Source organism: Lutra lutra, chromosome 17, assembly GCF_902655055.1.
Source record: "Lutra lutra chromosome 17, mLutLut1.2, whole genome shotgun sequence".
NCBI classification, from domain to species: domain Eukaryota; kingdom Metazoa; phylum Chordata; class Mammalia; order Carnivora; family Mustelidae; genus Lutra; species Lutra lutra.
Genome location: NC_062294.1, coordinates 41474647 through 41485195, shown reverse-complemented (window position 1 = coordinate 41485195; position 10549 = coordinate 41474647).

Below are 10549 nucleotides of genomic sequence, written 5' to 3'. Positions count from 1 at the left end.
TACCGGCAGTCTCTTCCCGAGGGCAACACCACTCCCCTGGGCCCCAGGTTGTCCACGGGATCTGTAAGTCCAGCCCGAGGAGGTGGGGCTGCAGGGGACACAGTGCTGCAGGGGACACGGAAGAGACTTCAGAGGGGCTCTAGGCAGAACCGCTCCTTGCTGTTCCCGCCCAACACCTGCCTGGGAGGAGATAAGGGGTGGACAGCTGTAAACTGAGGCCTCGGAAGCCCCTCGTGGGGCTTTGGAGCTCCATGGCCCTAGCCCTCTGAGTCCTCCAACCCTTGGGGTGGGGATTCTGCCTCCCCTAGGACTGGAGCTGGGGGAAGGGTCCTGGGGGGCGGGGCTTGCTGGCCACAAGGGAGGTTAGGAGAGGACCCCTGCCCTTCTGGCCTCGGGGAAGGCTTCTAAAGGAACAGGTTGCCCCTCGTGCCCCTCATCACCTGTATTCAGGGCTGCTGCTTGATGGTGGGGAAGGAAAGCCTCCCGCTGAGCCCCAGTGGCTTGCTCCTGCTCTCTTAAATCTCTCCTTGTACTCCATCTGCTGCTCCAGGGCTGGTCTCACACCCGACAGTCCTATGGATATGGGGTGGGAGGCTCCCTGAGCACCCTTGGACCTTTCCCAGATTCTCAGACGGTGAATGGCAGCTGGCGAGGGCAGGACCCACCATGAGGCCACCACCCTTCACAGCCGCACTCCAGACCGCCTAAAAGAATGGGCGGTGAGGTTAGTGGGGGAGAAGGGAGAGGCCTAGGGGGTGAGCAGCAAGGCCTCTGAAGCAGCCACAGACCTCACCTCTTCTGGGAGGCTGACAGCCCCCAGCTCTGGGAAAGGAGGGAGCTGCGGCAGCCCAGGCTGGTGAGCAGGGAGCCCCACCAGAGACCAGGAGGAGGACTCTCTCAGTGTCTTCATGCCACAAGATGTAAAATAATCCCCTCGGCTCAGAAAAACAGAATTTTATGGCTGTCTGACTCATTTCCCACAAAGCTAGGTTCAGCGGCCCCCCCAAACCCCACGTATAGAGCTTTTGTTTTGAAAAATAAAAAATATGTTGAAAATTTCAAGATGACTTTTAGCCATAAATAGTTCCCTTCCTCACCCTAGTCCCAGGCCCCCCTCACCTAATTTCCCAAACGCTGGCTGCCAGAGCCTTGAGGGGAACCCAGTCCAAGTGGGTGTGAGATGACTCTGGGCAACACAGCCCCTGGGGCTGGGCCAGCAGATGTCCGCTGGGCACTGAGATGGGCTAAGGGGCCCTCCAGGGAAGTGGGCCTCCCTGGCATCTGCTGCTATGTCCCTGATTCTCAGTTTTGGGGTCCCAGGTGGGCCCCAACAGCACTGCCACCCACTCCCAGCTTTATAGTCTCTCCAGGCCTGGGTGCCTTTCCATAGCTTCCAAGACGCAGGTAATATCTGCTCGTGGCTCTCCATCCTGACACTCTAGGCTGGGGGGGAGTTCCACCGAGTGACCTCAGACACCCAGCTGGGACATACCCCCAGGCCACGCTGCTACATTTCCCTCCACCCCCAGGTCGGTGAGGAGTGGCGTTGAGTCTCACTACCCCTGGAACCCCACAAGGGAAACAGAAGGGTCCTCCAGTCCCACAAATACATCAGGATTGTCGATTGCCTGCTCCATACTGGGGCTTGTCCTCCTAGCTGCCCCCAACGCTGCCATTCCTTTACTTTCCCAGCAATCCTGGACCATGGGTATCAGCATCCCCATTTCTCAGGCAGGAAATAGCAGCGGACGGCACATGACCCATGTCAGCTGAGGGAAGCCTCATGCTTCCTGCTGACTCCCCAACCACCCAGAAAGAGCACCCAGGTCGGAAGCGCGGGGCTCAGATGGAGGGCCTTCCCAGGAGGTCCCGGGCTTCTGGCGCACAGCATAGACACACCTGGAGCACACAGCCCCCAGGGAGTCGGCCTCCCCTCCCCGCTACACAGCTGCTACAACCTGGTGCACTCGAGGCTCTCCATGCTGCGCCCAGGTGGCCCCCATGCCTCATCCCCCCTTTTCCCAGAGGACAGCCTCCAGAAGCTTCCGGAAGCCTCCAGAAGCTTCCTAAGAGTCACCAAGGGAGGGGAGACAGCCTGCAGCCAGGCAGGGACACTGACCAACACCAGCATCCATTGAACTGGGAACCCCAGCCAGGCAGGAACCTGCTACTCCCCAGCCAGTCACCCCAGCCCATGGACTCAGGCTCCTCAGATCCGGGATGAGACAAAGTCCCCATCCCTGACTGTAGTGACCCCCGCTTTGGCCCAAGACAATTGGCCTGTGGGCCCCCAGAACAGGGTGCCCAGAGAGCTGCCTAGGCCGTAGGTCTGCCCGTGGTCCGCTCTGGGGTGCAACCCCGGTCCCTGGTTCCCCAGGGCACCCGACCTCCACCTAGAAGCAGGAAGTAGCTGCAGAAAGCAGCAGGAGGGCGGGGGGGGGGGGGGGGGGGGGGGCGGGGCATCTTACTGTCAAGGGCTCTGCCCATAGGACCCTGGGGGGGGGTGCTGGGGACAGACATGGGGGTGGTGTGGATCGGGGTCCCCCAGGCTGGCTGGGCCACGGGCATCAGGGGAAGGGCCAGAGGTGATCTGGACTTCCTTAGCCACGAGAAAAATGACTCAGCTAAATTGAGGAAGATTTCCGTTTCGGCGGACTACTTTTTCCACAATGGTAAGAGCTTTTACCCACAAGCTCCAGAGGGGCTGGGTACCCCAGAGAAGGGTTTGGGGAGTTTCGATTTGAATAGTCAATGCTGATTCTTAATCATTATTTTGAAAAGACAGCTCTTGGTTTTCCAGCAGGTGGTTGGGTCCTGGGGAGCAAAGCCAGTTTGAGTGTGTGTGTGTGTGTGTGTGTGTGTGTGTGTGTGTGTGTGTGTGTTTGCAAGCAAGTGCATATTTGTGCCTTGAGGATGGGGCTGCCCAGGAAGAGGGAGATTTACCAAAGCCTTTCTCCTTGCCTGCTGGCAGGCCTGGCCCACCTCTGCAGGAATGACCTGGATTCTCCAGCCCTCCGAGCTGGTTGACCAGAAAAGGGCTATGGACTACCCTGATTGAGGGCTAAGTGTGTGCCAGGCAGCAGGCTGGGCACTGACCCCCATTACCCCACACCTCTGGGAGGTGAGACCCTCTCCAAATATTAGGGGAGACTCCCAGAGGGAAAAGCCGCCATCAGACCCCCGGCCAGATGTGAACCCAGGCTGCCTGACACTGCCCCCTCCCCCAGCCTGCTGCCCTTCCTTTAGTTCCTGGCATCTCCTGACACTGCCCAGAGTCACCTGCTGTAGCAGCTAGCAGCCCTGGATGCAGCGAGGGCCAAAGGCTTCTTTCTAGGGGCCTGGCTCAAACCCTAACCCACAGTGATCAGAAGCTGGGCCTGGCCCCTGTCAGGGCATCTCCACTGCAGCCCCAATTCCCACCGTGCAGTCCAGCCCCTTGGCCAAGGCAAGCTGGGTGGCCGATGGGACCTTCCAAGAGTGGGGCCCAGCTCTGTCCCTGCAACTTCCACCCTAGGGAGCATGAAGGCCAGCTGCTTTGGGCTCCCCTCACTTCTGGTCCAGCCCAGGAGAGCTTCCTGGAGGCAGGTGCCAGCAGGCTTTGGCCAGGATGGCAGCAGTGAGCACGGTGAGGGCCCCCAGGACAGTGACTACCCAGGCTGGAAGGTGCTTCTCCCATCCCACCAGATGGAGGCCCTTGTGTCTGCTTCCATTCTGGCAAGATCCACGGCTATGACAAGTTCCCTGTTTCATGCTCCCCCTTACTGCGCAGGATCTTCCCAGAGGCCTCACTGAGGGGATGACAGGATGTAGGGTTCCTCTTCCCACCTCACTGCTGGCTGGACTTGGCTTCTCCTGGGGGCCCCTCCACCCCCCCTGCTTCACCCTGACTCTTGCTCTGAGCGGGGCTCAGTTTTCCAGCCTGATGGGAGGTAGGAGTCCACAGCAGCCCAGGGCTGGGGGAGGAGCCTGGCCCTGGGCTCCAGGGATTTCAGGGAACAGAGCTGGTCCTGAGAGGTGTGGCTCTGCAGCCCCGCAAGGGCTGCCTGGGGCCAGGACATGTGTCCTGGCTCCGTGGCCTCCCCGCAGCCCAGCCATCTGGCCAGCCTCCAGCCAGGCAGCAGGGGCTGCAGCAGCTGGGGGGCGGAGGCAAGGCCTGCAGCCCCCCTGGGTTGCTGGTAGTTCCAGGGCAAAGGGCGAGAGGGCTGTGGCCAGACTGGGGAAGCAGGGCAGGGAGCAGCTTCAGGCAAGGGCCGGGTAGATGACTGTGGGACTTGAGGTTCAGGCCTGGCTCCTCTCTCGGGTGCCCCTTCCCGGAGACAAAATGAAAGCATCGGAGAGAGGAGAGGCCAGGAGGCGGAAATGGGGAAGGGGCTGTAACAGTCCACAGCCCAGGCAGGGAAAGGAAGAGGAACAGAGAAAGACACCAGCAGAGGAGCCACTTGGCAAAAACTCCTAACCAGCTGCGAAGAAGGCAGAGCCCCAGGGGTCAGTCAGGACCTTGGAGGTGGGCTTCCCTACAGATTACCCATGCTCCCCACCCATGCAGAGGGTCCCTACCTTCCCCACCCCAGGGCTCACAGCTGATAGTGATCCGAGAGCGCGTCATGCTGGTGCCGTGTGTAAGCACACCCGTGTGTGTCCTCATGTAAGCATGGTTCATACCTGTGTCTGAAGCCCTCTGCCTCTGGGACTCACGACTGCCCAGGCATAGAGGCAGCCTGGACCCCAGGACAAGGGCCTTCCCTGAGCCCGGCCCCATGAGCCCTACCCCATGAACCCCACGAGGCCAGCCCTCCTTGGGCGCTGTGGGGTTCTTCAGTGGGGCTGAGTCTCGGCTCCTCCAGAGGCCCAGATGTCCTATCTACCCTAGAGTGGAGTAGAGGAGATGACCCCTTCCTCTTGGATCTTCCCTGCCTGGTGTGGTTCTTGGGCTCCCAGGAACCACGCAGTCCCAGGTAGACAGAGGGCTCCACTGACCAGAGACTCCCAACTCACACGTTTGCAGAAGAAGCTCCAGGCCTCTGCAGGGGAGAGACAGCCCAAGGACTCCCACAGTGGACCACAGAATGTTTCTTGCATGCAAAACTCAAGTGTGTGTGTGTGTGTGTGTGTGTGTGTGTGCATGCGTGTGTGTGTGCAAATACAAGCATTCACAATCCCCCCTTGTTGTCAGCCTCTACCATTTACCCACCATCTCCTCATTCAAAAAACCCTCAGTGGCTCCTAAGGGCCCAAGCTCTCTGCCTGACACTGACCTGGCCTGGCCTGGCCCTTCCCCACGCTCACTGACTCCCCACTTCCAGCCCCTCACTGCAGCCAGCTTCCCCCACCAGCCCTGTTCTTCATTCCTGTTTTCTGTGCCCACGTGAGCAGTGTGTGTACCTGCCGTTACCGTGTGCGTGTGCGTGTGTGTGTGTGTGTGTGGCATCTTCTCCCTGCAGGCTGAGTATAGTGTGAGAAAGTGTGAATGAAGGAAAAAACCCTTCCGAGTGCCCCTTGAGCAGGAAAGGCGCATGACAGCTCTTGTAATGGAAAAGCCGGGGGATGGGGCGCGGGTTGGTACCAGCTTCAAGCACTGCTCCATCCCAGCTGTGGAAATCCGCGCTCTGTATCAGCTTTTCTTTCCCTTCCGTCCCTTTGGCTTTCCTACGGGCCCCCAACCAAGTAACCACAAGGCTCCCATTCCCCTGTTTTGCCACCTAGGAAAAAGAAACCCATTTCTCCAGTAGTTCCAGCAAAAGTCTCGGGGCAAACATCCATTGGCCGTGCCTGGGGCACGTGACCCACTTCCGGAAGCCCAGGCTACAGCAGCCTTGCCTGTGCAAACCAGGTGACCTGAGAGAGGGACAGGTCTGGTGCGCCAAAGGAACACCAGTACGGCCCTAGAGGAAGGAAGTGGACGCTTGGCAGCCAGGGACGCAGGGGTCCACAAGATGACAGTCCATGAGTCCTTGGGGTAGGGTGGGACGTGTGCCGTTCTTGTCCTTGGTCACCCCAAATGGGGTCTAGAATCCTGGAGCTGGCAAGCCCTGGATAACTGCCATTTTTTTAATTGTACAGATGGGGAAACTGAGGCCCAGAGAGTCAGGGTGTCGGCCAAGGCTCACACAGCCAGTTAGAGGAGAGGTGGAGCTAGAACATGGACTGTTGATGGGTGATCCTGACTCTCCCTGGGGCCGCACACTGGAACCTCTTACCTGGCCTGCCCCCGAGAGTCTGACCTGTCACTCATATCCTGGACATCAGAGTCCATGAGAGTGACGGCGAGTCCCGCTCCGGCCACAGGAGCCGTGCTGAGCCCCCAGATGACACACCCATTGGTAAGCCCCCATCCAGAAGAGGCACTGGCCCCCAAGGCCATGCAGAGGCAATAGGGTCTGAGGTGGGCATAGGAGGGAGGCAGACCCGGTGCAGGCCTCTGAGAGGCCAGAGCATCCAGACCACTGGTCATTGCCTCAGCGCCACAGCTGAAGAGGGGGAAGGAGGCCTGGACCACAAGGTCAGAAAAGGTCAAGGGGCAGAGAGGCCATGAGGGGCCCAGCAGGCTCCAAGAGGCTCAGGACGCTTGGCCAGAAAGGCCTGTTTGCTCAGAGGCCCACGAGGTCAAGGCCCAGGCCCAGGGTTAATTATTAATGAACAGCTCCGGACTCCTGGCTGCCCAGAGTGGTGTGGCCAGAGCCCGGAGCCCCGGCACCCCCCAACCCCGCCGGCCTCTGCCCCAGAACCCTCCCTGGGCCCCGGCTTCCCAAGGCACCAATGCTCTGCAGCCCCCTGGGACTCTTGTACCCTCCTCCCCAACTCAGGGCAGACCTGGGCCCAAATCCTGGGGGCCCCTGAGGTGGGCAAAAGGGGACCCCCTGAGGTTCCTGTTACCTCCCACAGCCTGGCTCCTGGGCTACCACGCACCACGGGGGTAGAAATGGGCAGAGGAAACCTCTTTCACAAGGAGGATCAAAATGGGTGCGAGGGGTCGGGGAAGGCTGTTTTTCTGGCAGGGGCAGACTTAGTGGCAGTGCTGTTGGGGACAGGCACCCTAGGCCTGAGCTCATGGGGCCAGGACTAGAGGTTCTTTGGGGAGCCCCGTGGGCACCCTGCTCAGGAACAGCTGAGATCCAAATCTTCGGCCTGGTTCGCACCACCTCCCAGGAGAGCAGGACCTCTGGCTCCCTGCACCCGCACCCTGGGGAGAGTTTCTTCCCAGTCCTGGGAGCTGGTGCTGACAGACAAGCAGAGCCCAGGCGCATTAGAGGCCTTTGGGCTGCAAATCCCCACTTTGTCCTGCAGATTAGGGCCTCACCGCAGGCGGGCTGGCTGCCCACCTTCTCCAGCCTCCTGAACCCCACCCCTTCAGCCTCGGGGAGCAGGGGGAAGGCCACGCCCCCCTCCTGGCAGCCTTGCCCTCAGCCTGACCCGAGATGGGGCACCTGCAGGATGGGGGAAGGCTGGGGTGTTGGGTTCAGCGGTTCCTCAAGGGGACAGTGTTGAGGGCCCGGGGCTGACCCCATGAGTCCACATGGCCCCAGGACTCTGCATTTCTCCAGAGCTCCTGCTGGAGCCAAGGTTCTGAGTCTTCTTGGAAGAGCCAGGGCTTCAGATGGCTTCCACAGCATGGAGCTCTCCTCGATCTTTCACTCCCTCTTAGATTGACAGCCTGGAAGATTGTCGCCTTATCTGTTGAGGCCCTGTGGGGTAAAGGGCAGGAGGGACCAGATAACCTGGGCTGGCCCCGTGGGGGGACGAGGGGCAGCCAGTGGGGAGGTTGGTGGACTGCCTTCACTCATGCCTCGCTGTCTGTGGGGTGTGCTGGCCTCCTCTTCACACCTAGAAAGGGGGCTCCAGGCCAGGCCCTCTCATCCCCGCCACCCCCAGCTACATGGCTGTGGTAGGGGGGGCGTTAGGAAAGGACTTCAGGGTACGGCCTGTGGGATAGCTCATGGGGAAAGCCTTTCTGTATGGCCTCTGGAAGCCCAGCCTAAGCAGGCACATGGCCTGGTGGCCTTGGACAGCACGGGGCCCTGCACAACCCAGGCCCTTCAGCATCCACTTAGGACACAATTGTTCCCTTTCCAAGGCACCACTTCTCCCCAACCAGGAAATCCTGAAAGAAGGCTGCCCTTCCCTCCCTGAGTCAACACTTGCTGCGAAGAGGGCGGGGTGGGGGAGCAGGAAAACAGTCCCCGGGACTCTGCTCCAGGAGTGCGGGCCGCGCATGCACACACACACTCGCCAGCACAGCTATGCACCCAGGTATGCACACACACAGACGTACGCACGCACACATGCTCACGGCCCCCCACGCCGCTCACAGTCACAGACGCACACACGTTCCGGTCCAGAGGGGCGCGTGCATACGCGCGAGCACACACACACACACACACACACACACACATGAGCCCACACCTTGTCCCAGTGCTCATTTAGTCACACACATCCACACGGACCCATGCATGCCCAGCCCTTCCTGCCCCCAGAAGCCTGACACCAGGACTGGGTCCTCAAACCTCACCCAAGTTTCGTCTTCGGGGCCACGTGCTGCCCAGGATGTCCTGGGGCCCCTGGAAAACGGGGGGGGGGGGGTGCTGGGAGGAGGAGAGGCAGCAGCTGACGTCCCTCAGCCTGGCCAAGCCTGGGCTGGGGCTGGAGGTGCGAGGGTGGGGGGGGCTGGACCCGAGGCAGATGCTGTTCCCTATAGATCTGCAAGGCTAGATGGACCCTGGGGCTGGGCTGGCGCACAGTAGGCCCTCAGTAGGGAGTGGGTGGATGACAGAACAAAAGCCGGGTAAGGGTGAGAGGTGCTCTGTCCCCTAGGCCGGCTGGGCCCAGCGAGGTCCCTGCCAACCTGCACCCGCCGCGCCTTCTCATTGCTGAGAGCCGGGCCCAGGTGAGCCAGCCTGCCTGTGGCTCCTATCTCCGGGCGGCAGGCAGGCAGCCCCGGGACGTGCCCACACATAGCTCCCCCGCGGCCACACGCCCAGCCAACGCCAGAGTCAGGCCAAGAGCAGCAGTCTCTGGGCCTGCCCACCGCCCACGGCCTGCCCGGCCTTCTGCGCCTGCTCCAGCAGGGAACCGGGCCCTCGACTCCCCGGCAGACTCCCGTCTGTGCGCTGGCCTCCTGGCGCGTCTGGGGACGGGAGTCTTGCCCTGCAGTCCCGTCCTCGGGTCCTCACACGGACAATGGCAGCGTCCAAGAATCTGGGCAGACATCAGCGGGATCCCATTCCCAGGCTGGCTCTGCCCCTCCCCACCTTCACACTCATCACTCTGCCCCTGTCTCGGGCTGCCGCTCAAGCGGCTTGCTCCTGCTCCGGGACTTGGCGCTGTGGCGCCCGTGGATCTGTGTGGGGCTGGGCTCTGCCGCTAGGGAGGCTCTCGGGAAGCGGCCCCAGTCACTGCCCAGTCACCGCCCAGGCCCTCACACTCTTCAAAATGGCCCCACTCGTGGCCTCGCGGACGTACCCATCGTTCTGCTTCCCTGTTAGTCCCAGGAGGTGGGAGCCATGTCCCTGTCTTCCATAACCTCCACGGGGCCTGACAGGCAGGTCGCTGGGGGTCCACCAGTGTTTGGTGGGTAAATGACGGTCTGAGAGGGAAGGCCACCTGTTAGAGGTGGGAGTAGGCCTCTATGAGGCAGGTTGGGGCCTTCTGAGGCCCATGTGTTTACTCCCGCCATCCGGGAGTGCATTAGGGTTTAACCTGAGTGGATTAGCACTAGAGTTAGGACTTGGACTCACCCACTTTGCTCCCTGTGGGATTAGGCTTGGCCCTGGCTTCTGTCAGCCGGGACAGAGAGGGGCCCGTTGTACCTAGTCTCCTGGGCTGTGGTCCCATACTCGGGCATCCACCTTTGTCTAGTACATTCTGATGCCTGGAATGTGTCCCCTGGCATCCCTGACAATCTTTCCACTGCCCTAAGGTACAGCCAGGTCCCCCCCTTCTTGGCCTCAAAGCCCCCACAGCACACACAAGCCTGAGGCGGCTCCCTGCTCTTCCTCCCGGCCGCACCCTTAGCCTGGTAGTGATGACTGCCCATGAGCACCTTCTAGGCACTCCGTGGGTTTCTCTCGAAGTTCTCATCACCTTGGGCTGCTTGGGGGTTGGATGAGGGCCTGGCCAGAAGTCAGGAGGGCGACAGCTGGGTAAGAGGTCAATGAGACCGGTCAGAGGACAAGGAGTCCATCGGGGCTAAAGAAGCCCAGAGATGGGGCGCCTGGGTGGCTCAGTGGGTTAAAGTCTCTGCCTTCGGCTTGGGTCGTGATCCTGGGGTCCTGGGATCGAGCCCTGCGTGGGGCTCTCTGCTCAGTGGGGAGCCTGCTTCCTCCTCTCTCTCTGCCTGCCTCTCTGCCTACTTGTGATCTCTGTCAAATAAATAAATAAAATCTTAAAAAAAAAAAAAAGAAGACCAGAGATGGGAAGGGGTAACTCCAAACCCAAGAGCTAAAGGCTTGGTTAGCTGGTGACTTGGTTAGCTGGCAGGTTAGTCAGCCGCCTCATGTGTTCGCGTCCTTCATCTGTTGAGCGCACAGCACATCCGAAGTGGGGGCCGCAAGGA